A 25,215-nucleotide genomic window follows, 5' to 3' on the forward strand; every position below is an offset into this window, starting at 1 on the left:
CTCACGGTCCTACTCCGGCCCTGAGACTTCGATCCCTGGGCCTGTATTACCAACCCCTTCCCAGGGCTCTCGAGGCCTTCCGCAGGGCCATCGCTAATGCTAGCATGTCCCCTTTTTACAGCCCCTCTCGTGGCAATTTGCCCCGACCGTGCTGGTGAGGTCCTGCTGGGCGTCAACCTACCCTGCAGGCCTTGCTCCTGGGGCTCCACTACCGCGGTGTCACCCCCTGAACTATGTGCCCCCTTATGCGCGGTTTTAGCCGCGGGGGCCTTCCCTTTACTTTGGGCTGCAGCGCGTGCGGGGGCCGCCTTGGCTTTGCCCCTTCCTAACGTAGGCCGCGAGCACGAGGAGGGCGCCCTCTCGGTATCCCCTTCTTTATTGCTTGTTTCCCGCTGCGGCTCTTGTGCGCACTCCCTGCTGCGCCACCCCCGGAGGGGCCTTGCTGACCCGCTTCCTCAATCTCACTTGCCCAGTGACTCTCCGCCTCTGCCCCCTGTCCTGGCCTACTATGTGCCCCTTCGGCCTCCTGAGGCCTAGCTGTCTTGCCCCCTAGGTGCTCCCTTCTTACCTCCGGAGCCAGGGGGGGAACGATCCGCTCAGTTCACTGGCCAGATTGCGAGTGCCGCAAGCGGAAGTGACGTCACCGGAAGTTGACGCGGCGGCCATTTTGGATGCTGAAAGGGACGACGAACCAGAGGCCTGCAGACTACTATAGGCCGAAGCCTGGGCTTGAAGTACCGCCACACCCGACGACGCACCCGCGAGGACCGACGCTAAGGACTGTAGGAGGGACACCGCCGCCGCCACAGATTCCCCGGAGAGGACCACCGCCGCAGGTAAGGCCACACTGCTCCCACTACCGACGCCAACGGAACCCTCCCCAGAGGTACCCGAACCCCTTATGGCCTCGCTGGGCCCAAAAACTACAGGCCCCTGAATAAGGCCCACTCCGGAACCCCCGGGTGCCTCACCGGGACCCCCGGAGCAGAAACTGGAGCTCCCCGGGACCCCCTAGGCCCTACGCCTGACCCACCTAGCGCGATTGCTCGCCCCTCAAGCCCTACATCCCCTGGGGGCCTACACTCTTTCCCGACAGGCTGATAAGCCTGCCTGGGCCCACCATCCCCAACTAAATTCTCCCGTGCAGGAGAAGAAAATAAAACAGGGCTACCCTCCCCCCCGAGGGAGAAACGGGCAGACACAGCCCAGACCCACCGTAATATTTCCAGATGGGGATGGTGCGACCCAATCAACGTCCTCTAACTCCATCTCTTCCCATTCTCCAGATTCGCCTTCCATTGGAAAAATGCTGCAAACTGCTAAGCTGAAAGATCTTCTGTGAGTCCACAGGAACAAAGAGTAAGTGGAATCCCTGCACATCCCTCTTATAAGGTTAGTAAACCCCTCCCAACACAATGCAACATTGTAACTAACACACACACACACAGCAGCACTCACTCCTCCAGGTCTTAACCCTTAGCTACGTTCCGGGCTATTTGCCCTGCACTTTCTTTGTGTATAAGCACATCACTTCTTTATGCATTTTGCATAAAGCTGTTATAGTGAAGGTACAATACATATTGGACTAATTTGGACATCTAGATTTTCAGTAGGTGGTTCAATTGTGTGTGTGTGTATATATATATATATATATAGTGTGTGTGTGTGCATATTTGTATGTGTGTGTGTGTATATATATATATATATATATATATATATATATAGTGTGTGTGTGTGTAAATTTGTATGTGTGTGTGTATATATATATATATATATATAGTGTGTGTGTGTAAATTTGTATGTGTGTGTGTGTATATATATATATATATATATATATATATATAGTGTGTGTGTGTAAATTTGTATGTGTGTGTGTGTATATATATATATATATATATATATATAGTGTGTGTGTGTAAATTTGTATGTGTGTGTGTGTATATATATATATATATATATATATATATATATAGTGTATGTGTGCATATTTGTGTGTGTGTGTGTGTATATATATATATATATATATATATATATATAAATATATATAGTGTGTGTGTAAATTTGTATGTGTGTGTGTATATATATATATATATATATATATATATATATATATATATATATATATAATGTGTGTGTGTTTGTGTGAATGTTTTTTTTTCATGATAGAGCATGGAATTTAACTTTCAATTATTCACATTATTTTAAAGTACTTTCTGATGTACTAGTTCCTAATGAGTATGTACAAGAGGTTACGCCATGTTTGTTTTAAATTACATGGGGACGGGAATAGGTGGGCGGGTGGACTATAGGAGGGATAGGGTTCACCTAGAGATATCTTTATTACTGATATTAGGAATTCTACAGTAACCCGCCTATAAGCAGGTTGTGGTTGATTAGTGCGGATCAGGTCTGCAAGAACTTGCTGAATGCGACCTCGCTGAATGCGGAGAGCAATATGCTCTCCGTATTCAGCATTGCACCAGCAGCCCCCTGCAGACTCGCAGCCAATCGCCCCCCAGCAGGGGGTGTCATTAAACCCGATCGTACTCGATCGGGTTGAATTGTGGCGATTCCTGTCCGCCTGCTCAGAGCAGGCAGACAGGGTTATGGAGCAGCGGTCTTTAGACCGCTGCTTCATAACTGCTGTTTCTGACGAGTCTGAAGATTCGCCAGAAACACGGGCCCATACAGAGCTTAATAAATGGGCCTCTATATCTCATTTTCTCCAGCCTTAAATTGGGACCTCTTGTCACAAATAATTTTAATTAAATAAATGGGCCTTGAATATTCTATTATATAAAAGGCCAAGCGTGTTTGTCCGAAGCTGTCATGCGCAGTAGAGACAGCACAAGGACAAACACACCTGGCCTAACCTGACATGCTGTTGCAATGAAAGTGGGCGTGGCCGGATGGGAGTGTGGGCGTGGCCGGACAGGAACAAGGGTGTGGTCGGGTTGTGTGGTGGGGATGTGGCCGGGCGCGGTCAGCGTGAGAGAAGGGAGAGAAATAGAAAGAGAGGGGGAGAGACAAAAAGAGATAGGAAAGAGAGGGGAAAGTGCAGAAAAGAGGGGGAGAGAGAGCAAAATAGAGGGGAAAGAGCAAAATAGAGGGGAAAGAGCAAAAGAGAGGGGAAAGAGCAAAATAGAGGGGAAAGAGAGAAAAAGAGAGGGGAGAGAGAGCAAAAGAGGGGGGAGAGAGAGCAATAAAGAGGGGGAGAGAGAGAAAAAGAAAGGGGGGAGAGAGAGCAATAGAGAGGGGGAGAGAGAGAGCAAAAGAGAGGGATGGAGAGAGAGAGCAAAAGAGAGGGGGGAGAGAGGGGAGAGAGAGAGCAAAAGAGAGGGGGGAAAGAGAGAGCAAAAGAGAGAGATGGAGAGAGAGAGCAAAACAAAAGGAGAGACAGAGCAAAATAGAGGGGGGAGAGAGAGAGCGCAAAAGAGAGGGGGGAGAGTGCAAAAGAGAGGGGGGAGAGAGAGAGCGCAAAAGAGAGGGGGAGAGAGAGAGCGCAAAAGAGAGGGGGAGAGAGCGCAAAAGAGAGGGGTAGAGAGAGAGAGCAAAAGAGAGGGGTAGAGAGAGAGAGCAAAAGAGAGGGGGAGCGAGAGAGCAAAAGAGAGGGGGAGAGAGAGCAAAAGAGAGGGGGAGAGAGAGCAAAAGAGAGGGGGAGAGAGGGAGCAAAAGAGAGAGGGGAGAGAGAGCGCAAAAGAGAGGGGGGAGAGAGGGGGAGAGAGACGCAAAAGAGAGGGGGGAGAGAGAGCGCAAAAGAGAGGGGGGAGAGAGAGAGCGCAAAAGAGAGGGGGAGAGAGAGAGCGCAAAAGAGAGGGGGAGAGAGAGCACAAAAGAGAGGGGTAGAGAGAGAGAGCAAAAGAGAGGGGTAGAGAGAGAGAGCAAAAGAGAGGGGGAGCGAGAGAGCAAAAGAGAGGGGGAGAGAGAGCAAAAGAGAGGGGGAGAGAGAGCAAAAGAGAGGGGGAGAGAGGGAGCAAAAGAGAGAGCGGAGAGAGAGCGCAAAAGAGAGGGGGGAGAGAGGGGGAGAGAGACGCAAAAGAGAGGGGGGAGAGAGAGCGCAAAGAGAGGGGAGAGAGAGCGTAAAAGAGAGGGGGGAGAGAGAGAGCACAAAAGAGAGGGGGAGGGAGAGAGCGCAAAAGAGAGGGGGGAGAGAGAGAGCGCAAAAGAGAGGGGGAGAGAGAGAGCAAAAGAGAGTGGAGAGAGAGAGAGCGCAAAAGAGAGGGGGAGAGAGAGCGCAAAAGAGAGGGGGAGAAAGAGAGCGCAAAAGAGAGGGGGAGCGAGAGAGCAAAAAAGAGGGGGAGCGAGAGAAAAAGAGAGGGGGAGAGAGAGCAAAAGAGAGGGGGAGAGAGGGAGCAAAAGAGAGAGGGAGAGAGAGCTCAAAAGAGAGGGGGGAGAGAGGGCAAAAGAGAGGGGGAGAGAGACGCAAAAGAGAAGGGGGAGAGAGAGCGCAAAAGAGAGGGGGCGAGAGAGAGAGCACAAAAGAGAGGGGGGAGAGAGAGAGCACAAAAGAGAGGGGGAGAGAGAGAGAGAGCAAAAGAGAGGGGGAGAGAGAGAGCACAAAAGAGAGGGGGAGAGAGAGCGCAAAAGTGAGAACGCAAAAGAGAAGGGGGAGAGAGAACGTAAAAAAGAGGTGGGAGAGAGAGCGCAAAAGAGATGGGAAGAGCAAAAGAGAGGGGGTGAGAAAGCAAATGAAAGGGGAGAGAGAGCAAAAGAGAGGTGGAGAGAGAGCAAAATAGAGGGGGAGAGAGGGAGCAACAGAGAAAAGGAGAAAGAGAGAGCAAAAGAGAGGGGGAGAGAGCACAAAAGAGAGGGGGAGAGAGAGCAAAAGAGAGGGGGGAGAGAGAGAGCAAAAGAGAGGGGGGAGAGAGAGCAAAATAGAGGGGGGAGAGAGAGAGCAAAAGAGAGGTGGAGCGAGAGAGAGCAAAAGAGAGGTGGAGCGAGAGAGAACGCAAAAGAGAGGGGGAGAGAGTGCAAAAGAGAGGGGGAGAGAGCACAAAAGAGAGGGGGAGAGAGAGAGCAAGGGGTGGGACCGATGTACTGCAAAAAATGGCCCGTGTGAACGGGCTTTAGGACTAGTAGTTATATAAAGTAATCACGTCACCTCCCAAGCGCATTTCTTCTAGAGAAAACAGACCCAGTTTGGCTAACCTCTCATCATAGCTTAAATTCCCTATTCCCATTATTAGCTTTGTGGCCCTTCTTTGAGCTTTGTCTAAGTCTGCAAAGTCTTTTTTTTAGATTGTTCCCCAGAACTGCACTCCATACTCAAGGTGAGTATTAGTGTGTTTAATACCCATAAATGTATTAGTGTGTTTAATACCCATAAATGTATATGTGGAATCGGAAAGTCTAAATTAAACCTGCATGATTCTGATAGAGCATGTCATTTTTAGACACTTTTAAATTCACTTCTATTTTCAAATGTGATTTGTTCTCTTGGTATCCCTTGTTGTAAAAGAATACGCACATATTCTACACTAGTGGGAGCTGCTGCTAATTGGTGCCTGCACACATTTGTCTTTTGTGATTGGCTAACTAGATGTGCTCATTTTGCTGCCAGTAGGGCAATGCTGTTCATTTAGCAAAGGATAACAAGAGAATGAAGCAAATGTGATAATGGAAGTAAGTTGGAAAGTTGTTTAAAATTGTATGTTCTATCCAAATCATGAAAGAACATTTGGGGATTTCCTGTCCCTTTAAGGCATCTAAACAGGGCCGGATTGGCTGGCCGGGATGCCAGAACTTTTCCTGGTGGGCTGCTGCAGTGCAGGACCACATCATTTGGTAACCAGCTGAGCAAAGGGAAACCACATAGCGAGGTTTATGCGTATAGCGCATCATTTTGCTCAGTTCCTGGCATACAAGTTTAGTGGCTGCAGGTAGGGATGCAGATCTGGGGCCTCATCAGCAGCACTGCCTGTATGAGGGAAGTAACTGTTAGCTGAATGAAAAGAAGGAGCCACTCCAGGCCATGTAGCAAAATAATCTATTTTTTAAAAACTTTTTTTTATTTTTCTAGTAATCCTGCCTAATTTTATGTTGCAATAATAAAATGTGTGTGTGTGACTGTGCGGTGTCTAGGGCACACTACCCGACCCGTGCTGCCTGTCTCCCCCCTCTCTATGGTACCTGCAGATTTCCCCCTGTGGTGCATGGATCCCCCTCTCTATGGTGTCTGTAGTCCTATCCTGTGGTGCAGAGATCCCCCTCTCTATGGTGTCTGTAGCGCTCCCCTGCAAAGGATTCTAGCTGCAGACTGGAGCTCCGCTCTAGACAGGAAACATGTGACCTCCACTCAAAGTTTTTTTTTAAATCAACTTTAATGTAACAAACAACGGGATACTGTAGTATGGCAGTAGGCATTTTCTGTTTGTACCCAGTGTGAATTAAGCTTGCTCATGCCTTCATTCACAGCTTTGTAAGCAATGGAAGAGCTAATATGGGGTTAAAATTTTTGACCGCAAATGAATAAATAAAAAATGGCAGTACAGGCCCAAAATAACTCGCTGACCCATGTCAAAAAGTATACACTTATAAGGATTCCTGCCTCTCTGTCTGTCTGCCTGCCAGTCTGTCTGTCTTTATAAAAAAGAGAATTATCTTTATTTCAAATTGATGTGTTTTTTTAGAAATTGCAAGATACAGTTGTTTCAATGAATATTGCCACTTTCAGGAGATATTACGCATGCATAGTTGTTTAAAAAAATAAAAGAAAGAAGCCTACCGCACTCGGTGTTCCCAGGCGGTCACCCATCCAGGTACTGTCCGGGCCCGACCCTGGTTCATTTCCGAGATCAGACGGGATCGGGTGCATTCAGAGTAGTATGGCGGTAGGCATTTTCTATTTGTACCCAGCGTGAATTAAGCTTGCTCATGCCTTCATTCATAGCATTGTAAGCAGTGTAAAAGCTAAAATGGGGATAAAATTTTAACCCAAATGAATAAATAAAATATGCCAGTACAGGCCCAGAATAACTCGCTGTCCCATGACAAAAAGTATACACGGATAAGGTTACCTGCCTCTCTGTCTGTCTGCCTGCCTGCCAGTCTGTTTGTCTTTACAAAATATAATTATCTTTATTTCAAATTGACGTGTTTTTTAAGGAATTGCAAGATACAGTTGTTTCAATGAATATTGCCACTTTCAGGAGATATTGCGCATGCATAGTTTTAAAAAATCAAAGAAAAAAGCATACCACACTTGGTGTTCCCAGGTGGTCACCCATCCAGGTACTGTCCGGGCCTGACCCTGCTTAACCTACAGAGATCAGATGGGATCGGGTGCATTCAGAGTAGTATGGCGGTAGGCATTTTCTGTTTGTACCCAGCATTAATTAAGCTTGCTCATGCCTTCATTCACAGCATTGTAAGCAGTGGAAGAGCTAAAATGGGGATAAAATTTTGATCGCAAATGAAAAAATAAAAATGCCAGTACAGGTCCAGAATAACTCGCTGACCCATGACAAAAAGTATACACGGATAAGGTTACCTGCCTCTCTGTCTGTCTGCCTGCCTGCCTGTCTGTCTGTCTTTACAAAAGATAATTATCTTTATTTGAAATTGACGTGTTTTTTAAGGAATTGCAAGATACAGTTGTTTCAATGAATATCGCCACTTTTAGGAGATATTACGCATGCATAGTTGTTTTAAAAAATTAAAGCAAAAAGCCTACCGCACTCGGTGTTCCCAGGCAGTCACCAATCCAGGTACTGTCCGGGCCTGACTCTGCTTAACTTCCGAGATCAGACGGGATCGGTTGCATTCAGAGTATTATGGCGGTAGGCATTTTCTGCTTGTACCCAGCATGAATTAAGCTTGCTCATGCCTTCATTCACAGCATTGTAAGCAGTGGAAGAGCTAAAATGGGGATAACATTTTAACCCAAATGAATAAATAAAAAATGCCAGTACAGGCCCAGAATAACTCGCTGACCCATGACAAAAAGTATACACGGATAAGGTTACCTGCCTCTCTGTCTGTCTGCCTGCCTGCCAGTCTGTCTGTCTTTACAAAAGATAATTATCTTTATTTGAAATTGATGTGTTTTTTAAGGAATTGTAAGATAAAGTTGTTTCAATGAATATCGCCACTTTCAGGAGATATTACGCATTCATAGTTGTTTTAAAAAAATCAAAGAAAAAAGCCTACCGCACTCGGTGTGCACAGGAAGTCACCCATCCAGGTACTGTCCGGCCTGACCCTGCTTAACTTCCAAGATCAGACGGGATTGGGTGCATTCAGTGTAGTATGGCGGTAGGCATTTTCTGTTTGTTCCAAGCGTAAATTAAGCTTGCTCATGCCTTCATTCACAGCATTGTAAGCAGTGGAAGAGCTAAAATGGGGATAAAATGTTAACCCAAATGAATAAATAAGTTGTTTCAATGAATATCGCCAGTTTCAGGAGATATTACGCATGCATAGTTGTTTTTAAAAAATCAAAGAAAAAAGTCTTCCGCACTCGGTGTTCCCAGGTGGTCACCCACCCAGGTAATGTCCGGGCCTGAACCTGCTTAATTACCGAGATCAGACGGGATCGGGTGCATTCAGAGTAGTATGGCGGAAGCATTTTCTGCTTGTACCCAGCATGAATTAAGCTTGCTCATGCCTTCATTCACAGCTTTGTAAGCAATGGAAGGGCTAATATGGGGTTAAAATTTTGACCGCAAATGAATAAATAAAAAATGCCAGTACAGGCCCAGAATAATTCACTGACCCATGACAAAAAGTATACACGGATAAGGTTACCTGCCTCTCTGTCTGTCTGCCTGCCAGTCTGTCTGTCTTTACAAAAGATAATTATCTTTATTTCAAATTGACGTGTTTTTTAAGGCATTGCAAGATACAGTTGTTTCAATGAATATCGCCACTTTCAGGAGACGCATGCATAGTTGTTTTAAAAAAAATCATTTTCTGATTGTACCCAGCGTGAATTAAGCTTGCTCATGCCTTCATTCACAGCATTGTAAGCAGTGGAAGAGCTAAAATGGGGATAAAATTTTAACCAAAATGAATAAATAAAAAATGCCAGTACAGGCCCAGAATAACTCGCTGTCCCATGACAAAAAGTATACACTGATAAGGATTCCTGCCTCTCTGTCTGTCTGCCTTTATAAAAAAGAGAATTATCTTTATTTCAAATTGACGTGTTTTTTAAGGAATTGCAAGATATAGTTGTTTTAATGAATATTGCCACATTCAGGAGATATTACGCATGCATAGTTGTTTAAAAAAATCAAAGAAAAAAGCCTACCGCACTCGGTGTTCCCAGGCGGTCACCAATCCAGGTACTGTCCGGGCCTGACCCTGCTTAACTTCCGAGATCAGACGGGATCGGGTGCATTCAGAGTAGTATGGCGGTAGGCATTTTCAGCTTGTACCCAGCGTGAATTAAAGGGACAGTAAAGTAAAAAAATATCCTTCATGATTTAAATAGGGCATGTAATTTTAAACAACTTTCCAATTTACTTTTATTACCAATTTTGCTTTGTTCTCTTGGTATTCTTAGTTCATGTGCTAATTTCTTAGACCTTGAAGACTGCCTCTAATCGGAAAGCATTTTGACAGTTTTTCACCACTAGAGGGCGTTAGTTCATGTGTTTCATATAGATAACATTGAGCTCCGGCACGTGAAGCTCCTAAGAGCAAGCATTGATTGGCTAAAAATGCATATCTGTCAAAAGAACTGAAATAAGGGGGCAGTTTGCAGAGGCTTAGATACAAGGTAATCACAGAGGTAAAAAGTGTATTATTATAACTGTGTTGGTTATGCAAAATTGGGGAATGGGTAATAAAGGGATTATCTACCTTTTTAAACAACACAAATTCTGGTGTTTACTGTCCCTTTAAGCTTGCTCATGCCTTCATTCACAGCATTGTAAGCAGTGGAAGAGCTAAAATGGGGATAAAATTTTAACCCAAATGAATAAATAAAAAATGCCAGTACAGGCCCAGAATAACTCGCTGTCCCATGACAAAAAGTATACACGGATAAGGTTTACCTGCCTCTCTGTCTGTCTGCCTGCCAGTCTGTCTGTCTTTACAAAAGATAATTATCTTTATTTCAAATGGATGTGTTTTTTAAGGAATTGCAAGATAAAATTGTTTCAATGAATATCGCCACTTTCAGGAGATATTACACATGCATAGTTGTTTTAACAAATCAAAGAAAAGAGCCTACTGGACTCAGTGTTCCCAGGCAGTCACACATCCAGGTAATGTCCGGGCCTGACTCTGCTTAACTTCCGAGATCAGACAGGATTGGGTGCATTCAGAGTAGTATGGCGGTAGGCATTTTCTGTTTGTACCCAGCGTGAATTAAGCTTGTTCATGCCTTCATTCACAGCTTCGTAAGCAATGGAAGAGCTAATATGGGGTTAAAATTTTGACCGCAAATGAATAAATAAAAAATGGCAGTACAGGCCCAAAATAACTCGCTGACCCATGACAAAAAGTATACACTGATAAGGATTCCTGCCTCTCTGTCTGTCTGCCAGTCTGTCTGTCTTTATAAAAAAGAGAATTATCTTTATTTCAAATTGACATGTTTTTTAAGGAATGGCAAGATATAGTTGTTTTAATGAATATTGCCACATTCAGGAGATATTACGCATGCATAGTTGTTTTAAAAAATCAAAGAAAGAAGCCTACCGCACTCGGTGTTCCCAGGCGGTCACCCATCCAGGTACTGTCCGGGCCCGACCCTGGTTAATTTCCGAGATCAGGCGGGATCGGGTGCATTCAGAGTAGTACGGCGGTACGCATTTTCTATTTGTACCCAGCGTGAATTAAGCTTGCTCATGCCTTCATTCACAGCATTGTACGCAGTGGAAGAGCTAAAATGGAGATACAATTTTAACCCAAATGAATAAATAAAAAATGCCAGTACAGGCCCAGAATAACTCGCTGTCCCATGACAAAAAGTATACTCGGATAAGGTTTACCTGCCTCTCTGTCTGTCTGCCTGCCAGTCTGTCTGTCTTTACAAAAGATATTTATCTTTATTTCAAATGGACGTGTTTTTTAAGGAATTGCAAGATAAAATTGTTTCAATGAATATCGCCACTTTCAGGAGATATTACTCATGCATAGTTGTTTTAACAAATCAAAGAAAAGATCCTAACGGGATCAGTGTTCCCAGGCAGTCACACATCCAGGTAATGTCCGGGCCTGACCCTGCTTAACTTCCGAGATCAAACAGGATTGGGTGCATTCAGAGTAGTATGGCGGAAGCATTTTCTGCTTGTACCCAGCATGAATTAAGCTTGCTCATGCCTTCATTCACAGCTTTGTAAGCAATGGAAGGGCTAATATGGGGTTAAAATTTTGACCGCAAATGAATAAATAAAAAATGCCAGTACAGGCCCAGAATAATTCACTGACCCATGACAAAAAGTATACACGGATAAGGTTACCTGCCTCTCTGTCTGTCTGCCTGCCAGTCTGTCTGTCTTTACAAAAGATAATTATCTTTATTTCAAATTGACGTGTTTTTTAAGGCATTGCAAGATACAGTTGTTTCAATGAATATCGCCACTTTCAGGAGACGCATGCATAGTTGTTTTAAAAAAAATCAAAGAAAAAAGCCTACCGCACTCGGTGTGCCCAGGAAGTCACCCATCCAGGTACTGTCCGGCCTGACCCTGCTTAACTTCCAAGATCAGACAGGATTGGGTGCATTCAGTGTAGTATGGCGGTAGGCATTTTCTGTTTGTACCCAGCGTGAATTAAGCTTGCTCATGCCTTCATTCACAGCATTGTAAGCAGTGGAAGAGCTAAAATGGGGATAAAATTTTAACCAAAATGAATAAATAAAAAATGCCAGTACAGGCCCAGAATAACTCGCTGTCCCATGACAAAAAGTATACACTGATAAGGATTCCTGCCTCTCTGTCTGTCTGCCAGTCTGTCTGTCTTTATAAAAAAGAGAATTATCTTTATTTCAAATTGACGTGTTTTTTAAGGAATTGCAAGATATAGTTGTTTTAATGAATATTGCCACATTCAGGAGATATTACGCATGCATAGTTGTTTAAAAAAATCAAAGAAAAAAGCCTACCGCACTCGGTGTTCCCAGGCGGTCACCAATCCAGGTACTGTCCGGGCCTGACCCTGCTTAACTTCCGAGATCAGACGGGATCGGGTGCATTCAGAGTAGTATGGCGGTAGGCATTTTCAGCTTGTACCCAGCGTGAATTAAAGGGACAGTAAAGTAAAAAAAAATCCTTCATGATTTAAATAGGGCATGTAATTTTAAACAACTTTCCAATTTACTTTTATTACCAATTTTGCTTTGTTCTCTTGGTATTCTTAGTTCATGTGCTAATTTCTTAGACCTTGAAGACTGCCTCTAATCGGAAAGCATTTTGACAGTTTTTCACCACTAGAGGGCGTTAGTTCATGTGTTTCATATAGATAACATTGAGCTCCGGCACGTGAAGCTCCTAAGAGCAAGCATTGATTGGCTAAAAATGCATATCTGTCAAAAGAACTGAAATAAGGGGGCAGTTTGCAGAGGCTTAGATACAAGGTAATCACAGAGGTAAAAAGTGTATTATTATAACTGTGTTGGTTATGCAAAATTGGGGAATGGGTAATAAAGGGATTATCTACCTTTTTAAACAACACAAATTCTGGTGTTTACTGTCCCTTTAAGCTTGCTCATGCCTTCATTCACAGCATTGTAAGCAGTGGAAGAGCTAAAATGGGGATAAAATTTTAACCCAAATGAATAAATAAAAAATGCCAGTACAGGCCCAGAATAACTCGCTGTCCCATGACAAAAAGTATACACTGATAAGGTTTACCTGCCTCTCTGTCTGTCTGCCTGCCAGTCTGTCTGTCTTTACAAAAGATAATTATCTTTATTTCAAATGGATGTGTTTTTTAAGGAATTGCAAGATAAAATTGTTTCAATGAATATCGCCACTTTCAGGAGATATTACACATGCATAGTTGTTTTAACAAATCAAAGAAAAGAGCCTACTGGACTCAGTGTTCCCAGGCAGTCACACATCCAGGTAATGTCCGGGCCTGACTCTGCTTAACTTCCGAGATCAGACAGGATTGGGTGCATTCAGAGTAGTATGGCGGTAGGCATATTCTGTTTGTACCCAGCGTGAATTAAGCTTGTTCATGCCTTCATTCACAGCTTCGTAAGCAATGGAAGAGCTAATATGGGGTTAAAATTTTGACCGCAAATGAATAAATAAAAAATGGCAGTACAGGCCCAAAATAACTCGCTGACCCATGACAAAAAGTATACACTGATAAGGATTCCTGCCTCTCTGTCTGTCTGCCAGTCTGTCTGTCTTTACAAAAGATAATTATCTTTATTTCAAATTGACGTGTTTTTTAAGGAATTGCAAGATACAGTTGTTTCAAAGAATATCGCCACTTTCAGGAGATATTACGCATGCATAGTTGTTTTAAAAAATCTAAGAAAAAAGCCTACCGCACTCGGTGTTCCAGTTTTAAACAACTGTATTTCTATTGTTCAATTTGCTTCATTCTATTGATATCCTTTGTTGAAAAGCATATCTAAATATGCTCAGTGGCTACTGATTGATAACTGTATATAAATGCCTTGTATCTAAAGAATGAAGCAAATTAAATAATGGTAGTAAATTGGAATATTGTTTAAAATTGTATTCTCTATCAGAATTGTGAACGAAAACATTTTGGATTTCATGTCCCTTTAAGTCTAGCATAGAGTAGTATTATAATGAAGAATTGCAACATAGGGTTATTTAGATCTGATTCCTCAGTATCTCTAGCTTTAAATCAGGTGAAATACAAATGTAGGGCCCGGTCCGATATGCAGCGTCGCCCGCAAAAGCCGGCGACGCCAAATTTTGCACTGAACTAGAAGTTACGCTCGTATATTTCACCCTTCGGCCGTAGTTTTTTGACCCATAGACTGGTATAGAAAAGCCGCGCAGTTTGGTATCCAATATACAGCGTAAGGAAATCTTAGTAGTAAGCCTTACGCTGAGTATTGAACACCTAACGCAGGCGCAATGTCTATCTACCTGTCAACCACAATCCCCCAGCGCAATACCTAATAAAGTGTTTAACCCCTAAACCGCCGCTCCCGGACCCCGCCGCCACCTACATTAAATGTATTACCCCCTAATCTGACCCCCCTACACCGCCGCCACCTATATTAAATATATTAACCCCTAATCTAATCCCCCTACACCGCCCCCATCTATATTAAATATATTAACCACTAATCTAATCCCCCTACACGGCCGCCACCTATATTAAATGTATTACCCCCTAATCTGACCCCCCTACACCGCCACCACCTATATTAAATGTATTAACCCCTAATCTAATCCCCCTACACCGCCGCCACCTATATTATATGTATTACCCCCTAAAATGACCCCCCTACACCGCCGCCACCTATATTATATGTATTACCCCCTAATCTGACCCCTCTATACCGCCGCCACCTATATTAACTATATTAACCCCTAATCTGAGCCCCCTACACCGCCGCCCCCTATATTAACTATATTAACCCCTAATTTGAGCCCCCTACACCGCCTCAACCTATATTAACTATATTACCCCCTAAACCTAAGTCTAACCCTTAAGCCCCCTAACTTAATTATTATTTCAATAAATCTAAATAATATTAATATTATTAACTAAATTATTCCTATTTAAATCTAAATATTTACCTTTAAAATAAACCCTAAGATAGCTACAATATAATTAATAATTACATTGTAGCTATTTTAGGGTTTATATTTATTTTACAGGTAACTTTGTATTTATTTTAACTAGGTACAATAGCTATTAAATAGTTAATAACTATTTAATAGCTACCTAGTTAAAATAATTACAAAATTACCTGTAAAATAAATCCTAACCTAAGTTACAAATACACCTAACACTACACTATCATTAACTTATTTAAATAAACTACAATTATCTAAACTAAAATACAATTAAATAAACTAAATTACAAAAACAAACACTAAATTACAAAAAAATAAAAAAATATTAGAAGCATTTTAAGCTAATTACACCTAATCTAAGCCCCCTAATAAAAAAAGCCCCCCAAAATAATAAAATTTCCCTACCCTAAATTAAATTACAAAAGTAATCAGCTCTATTACCAGCCCTTAAAAAGGCCTTTTGCGGGGCATTGCCCCAAAGTAATCAGCTCTTTTACCTGTAAAAAAAAGAACAACCCCCCCTCGCACATTACAACCCACCACCCACACACCCCTACTCTAAAACCCACACGATCCCCCCTTAAAAAAACCTAAGTCTAACCCCCAAGTGGTCCTTACCTTTCCTGAATACCGACGGAGAAGGTCCTGTTCCAGGCGGAGAAGTCTTCTTCCAAGCGGCGACCTCTTCTTCTTCCAGGATCCAGCCGGCGCGGAGCGGAGGAGTTGAAGACCGATGACCGCGGAGCTAAAGACCGTCAACTCTGGAACTGAAGACCAGCCATGCTGGAACTGAAGATCGGCGACGCTGGAACTGAAGACTTCAGAGCCATGGAGCGTGGAGGATCCTCTTCATACGATCTCCGCCGTACACTGAATAGGAATTCAAGGTACGCAATTAAAAATGGCATCCCTTGAATTCCTATTGGCTGATTTGAGCCTTCAAATTCAAATCAGTCAATCGGATGAGAGCTACTGTAATTCTATTGGCTGATTTGAATAGCCAATAGAATAATAGCTACTGTAATTCTATTGGCTGATTTGAATAGCAAATAGAATTACAGTAGCTCTTATTCTATTGGCTATTCAAATCAGCCAATAGAACTACAGTAGCTGTCATCCGATTGGCTGATTTGAATTTGAAGACTCAAATCATCCAATAGGAATTCAAGGGACGCCATTTTTAATCGCGTACCTTTAATTAATATTCAGTTTACGGCGGAGATCGTATGAACAGGATCCTCCACGCTCCATGGCTCTGCAGTATTCAGTTCCAGCGTCGCCGATATTCAGTTCCAGCATGGCCGCTCTTCAGTTCCAGAGTCGACGGTCTTCAGCTCCGCGGTCATCGGTCTTCAACTCCTCCACTCCGCGCCGGCTGGTTCCTGGAAGAAGAAGAGGTCGCCGCTTAGAAGAAGACTTCTCCGTCTGGAACAGGACCTTCTCCGCCAATCTTCAGAACAGGTAAGGACCACTTGGGGGTTAGACTTAGGTTTTTTTGAGGGGGGATCGGGTGGGTTTTAGAGTAGCGGTGTGTGGGTGGTGGGTTGTAATGTGGGGGGGGGATGTTCTTTTTTTTACAGTTAAAAGAGCAGATTACTTTGGGGCAATGCCACGCAAAAGGCCCTTTTAAGGGCTGGTAATAGAGCTGATTACTTTTGTAATTTAGTTTAGGGTAGGGACATTTTATTATTTTGGGGGGCTTTTTTTTTATTAGGGGACTTAGATTAGGTGTAATTATCTTAAAATTCTTGTAATATTTTTTTATTTTTGGTAATTTAGTGTTTTTTTTTTGGTAATTTAGTTTAGTTTATTTAATTGTATTTTAGTTTAGATAATTATAGTTTATTTAATTAATTTATTGATAGTGTAGTGTTAGGTGTATTTGTAACTTAGGTTAGGATTTATTTTACAGGTAATTTTGTAATTATTTTAACTAGGTAGCTATTAAATAGTTATTAACTATTTAATAGCTATTGTACCTAGTTAAAATAAATACAAAGTTACCTGTAAAATAAATATAAACCCTAAAATAGCTACAATGTAATTATTAATTATATTGTAGCTATATTAGGGTTTATTTTATAGGTAAGTATTTAGTTTTAAATAGGAATAATTTAGTTAATAATATTAATATTATTTAGATTTATTGAAATAATAATTAAGTTAGGGAGTGTTAGGGTTAGACTTAGGTTTAGGGGGTAATATAGTTAATATAGGTGGCGGCGGTGTAGGGGGCTCCGATTAGGGCTTAATATAGTTAATATAGGTGGGGGCAGTGTAGGGGGGGTCAGATTAGGGGGTAATACATATAATATAGGTGGTGGCGGTGTAGGGGGGTCAGATTAGGGGGTAATACATATAATATAGGTGGAGGCGGTGTAGGGGGATCAGATTAGGGGTTAATATAGGTGGCGGCGGTGTAGGGGGGTCAGATTAGGGGGTAATACATATAATATAGGTGGCGGCGGTGTAGGGGGATCAGATTAGGGGTTAATACATATAATATAGGTGGCAGCGGGGTCCGGGAGCGGCGGCTTAGGGGTTAATACATATCTTGTTAGGAGTGAGAGGGGGGATTGCGGATAGAGGGGTATACGTGTCGGGCTATTTTTGGGAGGCGTGTTAGACAGTTACGGGATATTTTATACTTTAGTTAGTTTTTTTAGGCGGCGGCAGTTTCTAAAGTGCCGTAAGTCACTGGCGATTCCAGAAATTTGTACTTACGCTTATTTCTGGACATCGCTAGTTTGTGCGACTTACGGCACTTTAGCAACTGCCGGCGCCGTATATGTGATAGCCGATGTGCGAGGTGAAACTACGGGTGGCGCAGGTTTCCATGCTTGCGCCGAAACCTGCGCCGTATATCGGATCGCGCCCGTAAAATGTATTTGAAAGCAAAGTAAACATAAGTATGTTATGCAGTACATAGTGGCAGTTTGTAGCCAGCAGACTTTTATAATATAAAAAGGAGCTCTCTGTTTTTTAAACTTCCCATTAGGAGGTTTGTACAGCCAATCAAATGCTGTTCTCCACTTACCCTGCTTTCTGACCATACCTCTTACTGACAGGTCACTCATGCAAGGGGCAGCCTCAGCACTATAATTTAACATTTACCCACAGGTGTGCTAAACCTCTATTTGTAATGCAAGTTAAAAGGTCTGCTTATGATACAGTTACTATGTATTGCAATGTTTATAAAATATTATATTATTTAAATGTCTTATGTACAAGGGCAGCTTCACTGATGCATATTTTTTTTCTTTTTGTTGTTGTTAGAGAACATTACAATTGGGCGCTTGCAGCAACAGATAAACAAGTTACAGTCACATTATACATCTACTAATATGAGCTGTTATACAAAACATCTGTCACAATTAAACAAAACAAAAAACTTGCATATGTCTGAAAATGAACTTACAGTAAATGCACCTATACCTGTGCTTACATTTAATTAAAGGGACCCTCAAATGAAAATATTTGTTTATGATTCAGATAGAGCACGCAATTTTAAACAACTTTTCAATTTACTTTAATTAACAAAATGTACACAGGCTTTTTATATTTAAACTTTTTGCGTCACCAGCAACTACTGAGCATGTGCAAGAATAAGTTTGTATGCATTTGTGATTGGCTGGTGGCTGTCACATGATGCAGTGGGAGTGGAAATAGACATAACTAAGTGCTATTGCATTGTCTTGTTATCAAGCATTTGTAGATTGTGCAAATCTGCTGTATTTACTGGTGCTTTAATCTCTCCAATTAAACAATTTAAAGGAATAGAAAGGTCAATACTAAAGCGTGCATGGGTGAATTTCAATGTAAAATAGAAGCATTATTTCCGTATACTTCCATTAGCAAAAATGCTTCTAGTAAAAGATATTAGTGTTTTTCTGCAGCATACGCACATATCCTGTGAGGGCCGTGCACCAGCAATCAAACACTACACCTTCTCAGAGAGTCAGTGGTGGCTTCTATGGCACAAACAAAGTACACGTCACCCCCAGCTCTCTGAGTGTAAATACTGGTGCACAGGATATGTGCGTATGCCACAGAAAAACACTAATAGCCTTTACTAGAAGCAGTTTTGCTAAGGGAAGTATATTACAAAGATGCTTCTTCACATTGTAATGAATTTATTCACATTTCTATCCCTTTATTAAATCCACCATGTTTCATATTATGGTCAACAAACCCACTCTATCACCTTTTAATCTTCTACATTTCTATAGAACATTCTATTTGTATGTAGGCTAAACATGTCCAGACTTGTGACAAATCACATTACATTTCTATAGAACAATCTATTTGTATGTAGGCTAAACATGTCCAGACTTGTGACAAATCACATTACATTTCTATAGAACATTCTATTTGTATGTAGGCTAAACATGTCCAGACTTGTGACAAATCACATTACATTTCTATAGAACATTCTATTTGTATGTAGGCTAAACATGTCCAGACTTGTGACAAATCACATTACATTTCTATAGAACATTCTATTTGTATGTAGGCTAAACATGTCCAGACTTGTGACAAATCACATTACATTTCTATAGAACATTCTATTTGTATGTAGGCTAAACATGTCCAGACTTGTGACAAATCACATTACATTTCTATAGAACATTCTATTTGTATGTAGGCTAAACATGTCCAGACTTGTGACAAATCACATTACATTTCTATAGAACATTCTATTTGTATGTAGGCTAAACATGTCCAGACTGGTGACAAATCACATTACATTTCTATAGAACATTCTATTTGTATGTAGGCTAAACATGCCCAGACTTGTGACAAATCACATTACATTTCTATAGAACATTCTATTTGTATGTAGGCTAAACATGTCCAGACTTGTGACAAATCACATTAGATTTCTATAGAACATTCTATTTGTATGTAGGCTAAACATGTCCAGACTTGTGACAAATCACATTAGATTTCTATAGAACATTCTATTTGTATGTAGGCTAAACATGTCCAGACTTGTGAGAAATCACATTACATTTCTATAGAACATTCTATTTGTATGTAGGCTAAACATGTCCAGACTTGTGACAAATCACATTACATTTCTATAGAACATTCTATTTGTATGTAGGCTAAACATGTCCAGACTTGTGACAAATCACATAACATTTCTATAGAACATTCTATTTGTATGTAGGCTAAACATGTCCAGACTTGTGACAAATCATATTAGATTTCTATAGAACATTCTATTTGTATGTAGGCTAAACATGTCCAGACTGGTGACAAATCACATTAGATTTCTATAGAACATTCTATTTGTATGTAGGCTAAACATGCCCAGACTTGTGACAAATCACATTAGATTTCTATAGAACATTCTATTTGTATGTAGGCTAAACATGTCCAGACTTGTGACAAATCACATTACATTTCTATAGAACATTCTATTTGTATGTAGGCTAAACATGTCCAGACTTGTGACAAATCACATTACATTTCTATAGAACATTCTATTTGTATGTAGGCTAAACATGTCCAGACTTGTGACAAATCACATTACATTTCCATAGAACATTCTATTTGTATGTAGGCTAAACATGTCCAGACTTGTGACAAATCACATTACATTTCTATAGAACATTCTATTTGTATGTAGGCTAAACATGTCCAGACTTGTGACAAATCACATTACATTTCTATAGAACATTCTATTTGTATGTAGGCTAAACATGTCCAGACTTGTGACAAATCATATTAGATTTCTATAGAACATTCTATTTGTATGTAGGCTAAACATGTCCAGACTGGTGACAAATCACATTAGATTTCTATAGAACATTCTATTTGTATGTAGGCTAAACATGCCCAGACTTGTGACAAATCACATTAGATTTCTATAGAACATTCTATTTGTATGTAGGCTAAACATGTCCAGACTTGTGACAAATCACATTACATTTCTATAGAACATTCTATTTGTATGTAGGCTAAACATGTCCAGACTTGTGACAAATCACATTACATTTCTATAGAACATTCTATTTGTATGTAGGCTAAACATGTCCAGACTTGTGACAAATCACATTACATTTCCATAGAACATTCTATTTGTATGTAGGCTAAACATGTCCAGACTTGTGACAAATCACATTACATTTCTATAGAACATTCTATTTGTATGTAGGCTAAACATGTCCAGACTTGTGACAAATCACATTACATTTCTATAGAACATTCTATTTGTATGTAGGCTAAACATGTCCAGACTTGTGACAAATCATATTAGATTTCTATAGAACATTCTATTTGTATGTAGGCTAAACATGTCCAGACTGGTGACAAATCACATTAGATTTCTATAGAACATTCTATTTGTATGTAGGCTAAACATGCCCAGACTTGTGACAAATCACATTACATTTCTATAGAACATTCTATTTGTATGTAGGCTAAACATGTCCAGACTTGTGACAAATCACATTACATTTCTATAGAACATTCTATTTGTATGTAGGCTAAACATGTCCAGACTTGTGACAAATCACATTACATTTCTATAGAACATTCTATTTGTATGTAGGCTAAACATGTCCAGACTTGTGACAAATCACATTACATTTCTATAGAACATTCTATTTGTATGTAGGCTAAACATGTCCAGACTTGTGACAAATCACATTAGATTTCTATAGAACATTTTATTTGTATGTAGGCTAAACATGTCCAGACTTGTGACAAATCACATTAGATTTCTGTAGAACATTCTATTTGTATGTAGGCTAAACATGTCCAGACTTGTGACAAATCACATTAGATTTCTGTAGAACATTCTATTTGTATGTAGGCTAAACATGCCCAGACTTGTGACAAATCACATTACATTTCTATAGAACATTCTATTTGTATGTAGGCTAAACATGTCCAGACTTGTGACAAATCACATTAGATTTCTATAGAACATTCTATTTGTATGTAGGCTAAACATGTCCAGACTTGTGACAAATCACATTAGATTTCTATAGAACATTCTATTTGTATGTAGGCTAAACATGTCCAGACTTGTGAGAAATCACATTAGATTTCTATAGAACATTTTATTTGTATGTAGGCTAAACATGTCCAGACTTGTGACAAATCACATTAGATTTCTATAGAACATTCTATTTGTATGTAGGCTAAACATGTCCAGACTTGTGACAAATCACATTAGATTTCTATAGAACATTCTATTTGTATGTAGGCTAAACATGCCCAGACTTGTGACAAATCACATTACATTTCTATAGAACATTCTATTTGTATGTAGGCTAAACATGTCCAGACTTGTGACAAATCACATTAGATTTCTATAGAACATTCTATTTGTATGTAGGCTAAACATGTCCAGACTTGTGACAAGTCACATTAGATTTCTATAGAACATTCTATTTGTATGTAGGCTAAACATGCCCAGACTTGTGACAAATCACATTAGATTGCTATAGAACATTCTATTTGTATGTAGGCTAAACATGTCCAGACTTGTGACAAATCACATTAGATTTCTATAGAACATTCTATTTGTATGTAGGCTAAACATGCCCAGACTTGTGACAAATCACATTAGATTTCTATAGAACATTCTATTTGTATGTAGGCTAAACATGTCCAGACTTGTGACAAATCACATTAGATTTCTATAGAACATTCTATTTGTATGTAGGCTAAACATGTCCAGACTTGTGACAAATCACATTAGATTTCTATAGAACATTCTATTTGTATGTAGGCTAAACATGCCCAGACTTGTGACAAATCACATTAGATTTCTATAGAACATTCTATTTGTATGTAGGCTAAACATGCCCAGACTTGTGACAAATCACATTAGATTTGCTGCTCCACTTGTGGCGTAGGGAACACATTTTAGAAATCCTCTTAATGGAAATAAAACTTAACATGGAAATTAAAGGGACATTAAACTTTTTTTTTATTATTCAGAAAGATGAAATAATTCAGAATTATCACATAATTTAAAAAAACAACAATTTACTTCTAGTAACTATTTTGCTTTGTTCTCTAAAGTCAAACTTTGTAGTTGTTCCTAATTTGTGCCTAATTTGACTGCACAGAGATAATATGAAGCAATGTTAGTCTTGCTAACAAAATGACAGTGGCAAGCTTATCTGAATTGGCTTCTCCAAATAAGGAACATTGTAGGGGTCAGTTTGTCACTGAAAATAACTGCAGAAAAGTGACAATGTTTTCAGAAATGTTCAGCCCTGTCAGGGTGTTTTATGTCCCTTTAAGAGCTGAAGAGGAAAGGTCACTTTAAATCATTGTGTTTTCTTTAATAACACTTGCATTGTATCAAGTAACTAAACAGTAAATGCTGGACAGAGCCAGAAAGTGTTTCCATAATATTTACTTGATTGCACAAATGTCCATATTTGGCACTTTGCACCAATCTACCCTAATGTCTTCATGTTATCCATTCTGCAATGTTTTAATAAACATATATAGGGGCTAATGAAACACTAATGCCAACAGAATATTTCACTAAAAACATTTAAAAAAATACAATAGGAAAACGTAACTATGGGGCTTGGCCAAGCAGGCTAATGGCCGTGTAATTGTACAGCTCCGGTACAACAGTCGGACAAACATCAGAGAAAACAGTGGTAAACGCTATCAACACATCGCATTAAGCTGCTGAAACCCTACAGCTCTAGATGTGAAGACATCACCAGTTAAAACGAGCTGTTCGGCTTGTGCGATCAGAATCTCAGTCCGCTAACAGTGACTCTGCCGGCATCCTGCAGCCCACGAGACATCGGATGTCTCCTGTTGCAACGCAGCTTGCATTTATGCCATGACCCTGGGGAACCCGTTACTCACACCGGGAAGATCACGCACCTAGCCTAGCAATGAAATAACGACAAGGTCCGTTACACCGCTTTGAATACAGACAGTGCTGAGAGCGCTTTCCTCACAGGTCCCCACAGTGAACCGCTTCATGTAGGTGACATCTTTCATTCCACACAGCTTATGTGGATTCTTCTGAAGGCCCTGCTAAGAGTTTATTTTACATAACCTCCATTAAACAATTCCTTGCCTCAGATCTTAGTGGAGTTTATACCACAAATGTGAGTGATTACAATATTTACGCTAAATCCCTGACTAAGAGCTGCACCCCTCCTCTGCTACACTAGAAAAAGAACAGGAATACAAGCTAGACATAAACTGATATATGTGGCTCCTACTGTTACATAACTCACACCACTGCCATCTTTAAAAAAAAAACAACAGCTCCCCCCTTGAGAAAGCACTTAGGCACCCTTACTGCCTCAGGACCTACTCCACTTCTCAGCTCAAATAGAAAGCATAAAGGAAATAAATCAACAAAGGAGTAAAAAAGAAAAGAAAGAAAGTAAATAAAAAAATAAATAAAAAAATATATATAATAAAAAAATGAAAAAAATGGCATCCAAAAACAAAGCTAACAGTAGATAAAAATACTAAAAGTCAGACCAACCCGGCCACTTTGGTCAGTTCTTTTTTCCACTCCACCACAGCTGATAATCCAGACCCTCCTACTCCAGATGTGCCTGCAACCACTAGCTCTCAGTCATCCCCAGATTATTTAGCGCAGTTTAAACAGGATTTAGCCAACCTCCCTTCTAAGGAAGACTTTGACTCCCTCAAGTCCCTTATTACCAGGGAACTAACCAGCATGCGCAGGGATATCTCTGAAATGGGGGAGAGAATCGTAGAAATAGAAGGCACGCAAGAATCCATGAACAAAATAGTAGGATCTCTTTACACGCAATCTTCTATACATGACTCTAAAATCGATGCTCTTCAAGAAAAGATAGAGGACCTTGAAAATAGGAATAGGAGGAGCATCCTTCGCATTAGAGGAGTCCCAGAATCTATAAAACCAACAGACCTGATGGTCTACCTACAAGGCCTCTTTCAACACATTAAAGAGAATCCTCACGCCCCCTCCGCTGGAAATAGAAAGGGCCCACAGAGCTTTAAGACCTCCGCCACTCCAAACCTCAACGTAATCCCAACCTCTTTGTCCCTATTTGGTACCCATCTATCCTAGCTCATCTACTCATCGGCTCAGGTACCCCCACCCGCTCATTTCATTAATCATGAACTTCTCCCATAGTCCTCTTCCAGATGTCCTTATCCCACCACTACTAGACTTGACCTCTCGTATAAGCCTCTTCACACCCGTCTCACAATATTAGCTAATCCCCCAAACCACTTTACCTCCTCCCCCCACTCCCCCTTACATAGAGCAGCTCTCGTCCGTTGTACCATTCCCCGCTAACTCCTATTATTAGCCCAGGGGTGACAGTCTTTACCAATTAAACTCCTCCCTCAAACCATTTACCTTTATTAGGGTCCAAAAGTGATCTCACATATTACAGGAGGTTTGTTAATGCTAACCCTATGAAAAACGAGATTCCACTACAGCAAGGCCATTTGCATATTCATCGATTGAAATTAGAGTTGACTATTAGATGTGCCTTCAGCACTTCTATAATTGAAAGTGTTT

The 25,215-nt window shown here is 40.8% G+C and overlaps 3 non-coding genes and 8 pseudogenes across 3 annotated transcripts; all 11 read right to left on the reverse strand.

Annotated features, from left to right (window-relative positions):
• Nucleotides 1-6,717: 6,717 nt before the first annotated feature.
• On the reverse strand, nucleotides 6,718-6,836 carry LOC128650785 (5S ribosomal RNA). Its single transcript, XR_008401042.1, has one exon. It is a non-coding gene; the product is annotated as a 5S ribosomal RNA (ribosomal RNA).
• A 353-nt stretch (nucleotides 6,837-7,189) lies between these two features.
• LOC128650876 (uncharacterized) lies at nucleotides 7,190-7,309 on the reverse strand (annotated as a pseudogene).
• A 356-nt stretch (nucleotides 7,310-7,665) lies between these two features.
• LOC128650827 (uncharacterized) lies at nucleotides 7,666-7,784 on the reverse strand (annotated as a pseudogene).
• Nucleotides 7,785-8,141: 357 nt separating this feature from the next.
• On the reverse strand, nucleotides 8,142-8,259 carry LOC128650900 (uncharacterized; annotated as a pseudogene).
• Nucleotides 8,260-8,446: 187 nt separating this feature from the next.
• LOC128650989 (uncharacterized) lies at nucleotides 8,447-8,565 on the reverse strand (annotated as a pseudogene).
• Nucleotides 8,566-9,243: 678 nt separating this feature from the next.
• LOC128650674 (5S ribosomal RNA) lies at nucleotides 9,244-9,362 on the reverse strand. Its single transcript, XR_008400938.1, has one exon. It is a non-coding gene; the product is annotated as a 5S ribosomal RNA (ribosomal RNA).
• An 808-nt stretch (nucleotides 9,363-10,170) lies between these two features.
• On the reverse strand, nucleotides 10,171-10,289 carry LOC128651121 (uncharacterized; annotated as a pseudogene).
• Nucleotides 10,290-10,640: 351 nt separating this feature from the next.
• Nucleotides 10,641-10,759, reverse strand: LOC128650940 (uncharacterized; annotated as a pseudogene).
• Nucleotides 10,760-11,580: 821 nt separating this feature from the next.
• LOC128650917 (uncharacterized) lies at nucleotides 11,581-11,698 on the reverse strand (annotated as a pseudogene).
• Nucleotides 11,699-12,048: 350 nt separating this feature from the next.
• LOC128650685 (5S ribosomal RNA) lies at nucleotides 12,049-12,167 on the reverse strand. The gene has a single exon (XR_008400949.1). It is a non-coding gene; the product is annotated as a 5S ribosomal RNA (ribosomal RNA).
• An 808-nt stretch (nucleotides 12,168-12,975) lies between these two features.
• LOC128651122 (uncharacterized) lies at nucleotides 12,976-13,094 on the reverse strand (annotated as a pseudogene).
• Nucleotides 13,095-25,215: the final 12,121 nt, after the last annotated feature.

Source organism: Bombina bombina, chromosome 2 (genome assembly GCF_027579735.1).
Source record: "Bombina bombina isolate aBomBom1 chromosome 2, aBomBom1.pri, whole genome shotgun sequence".
NCBI lineage: Eukaryota > Metazoa > Chordata > Amphibia > Anura > Bombinatoridae > Bombina > Bombina bombina.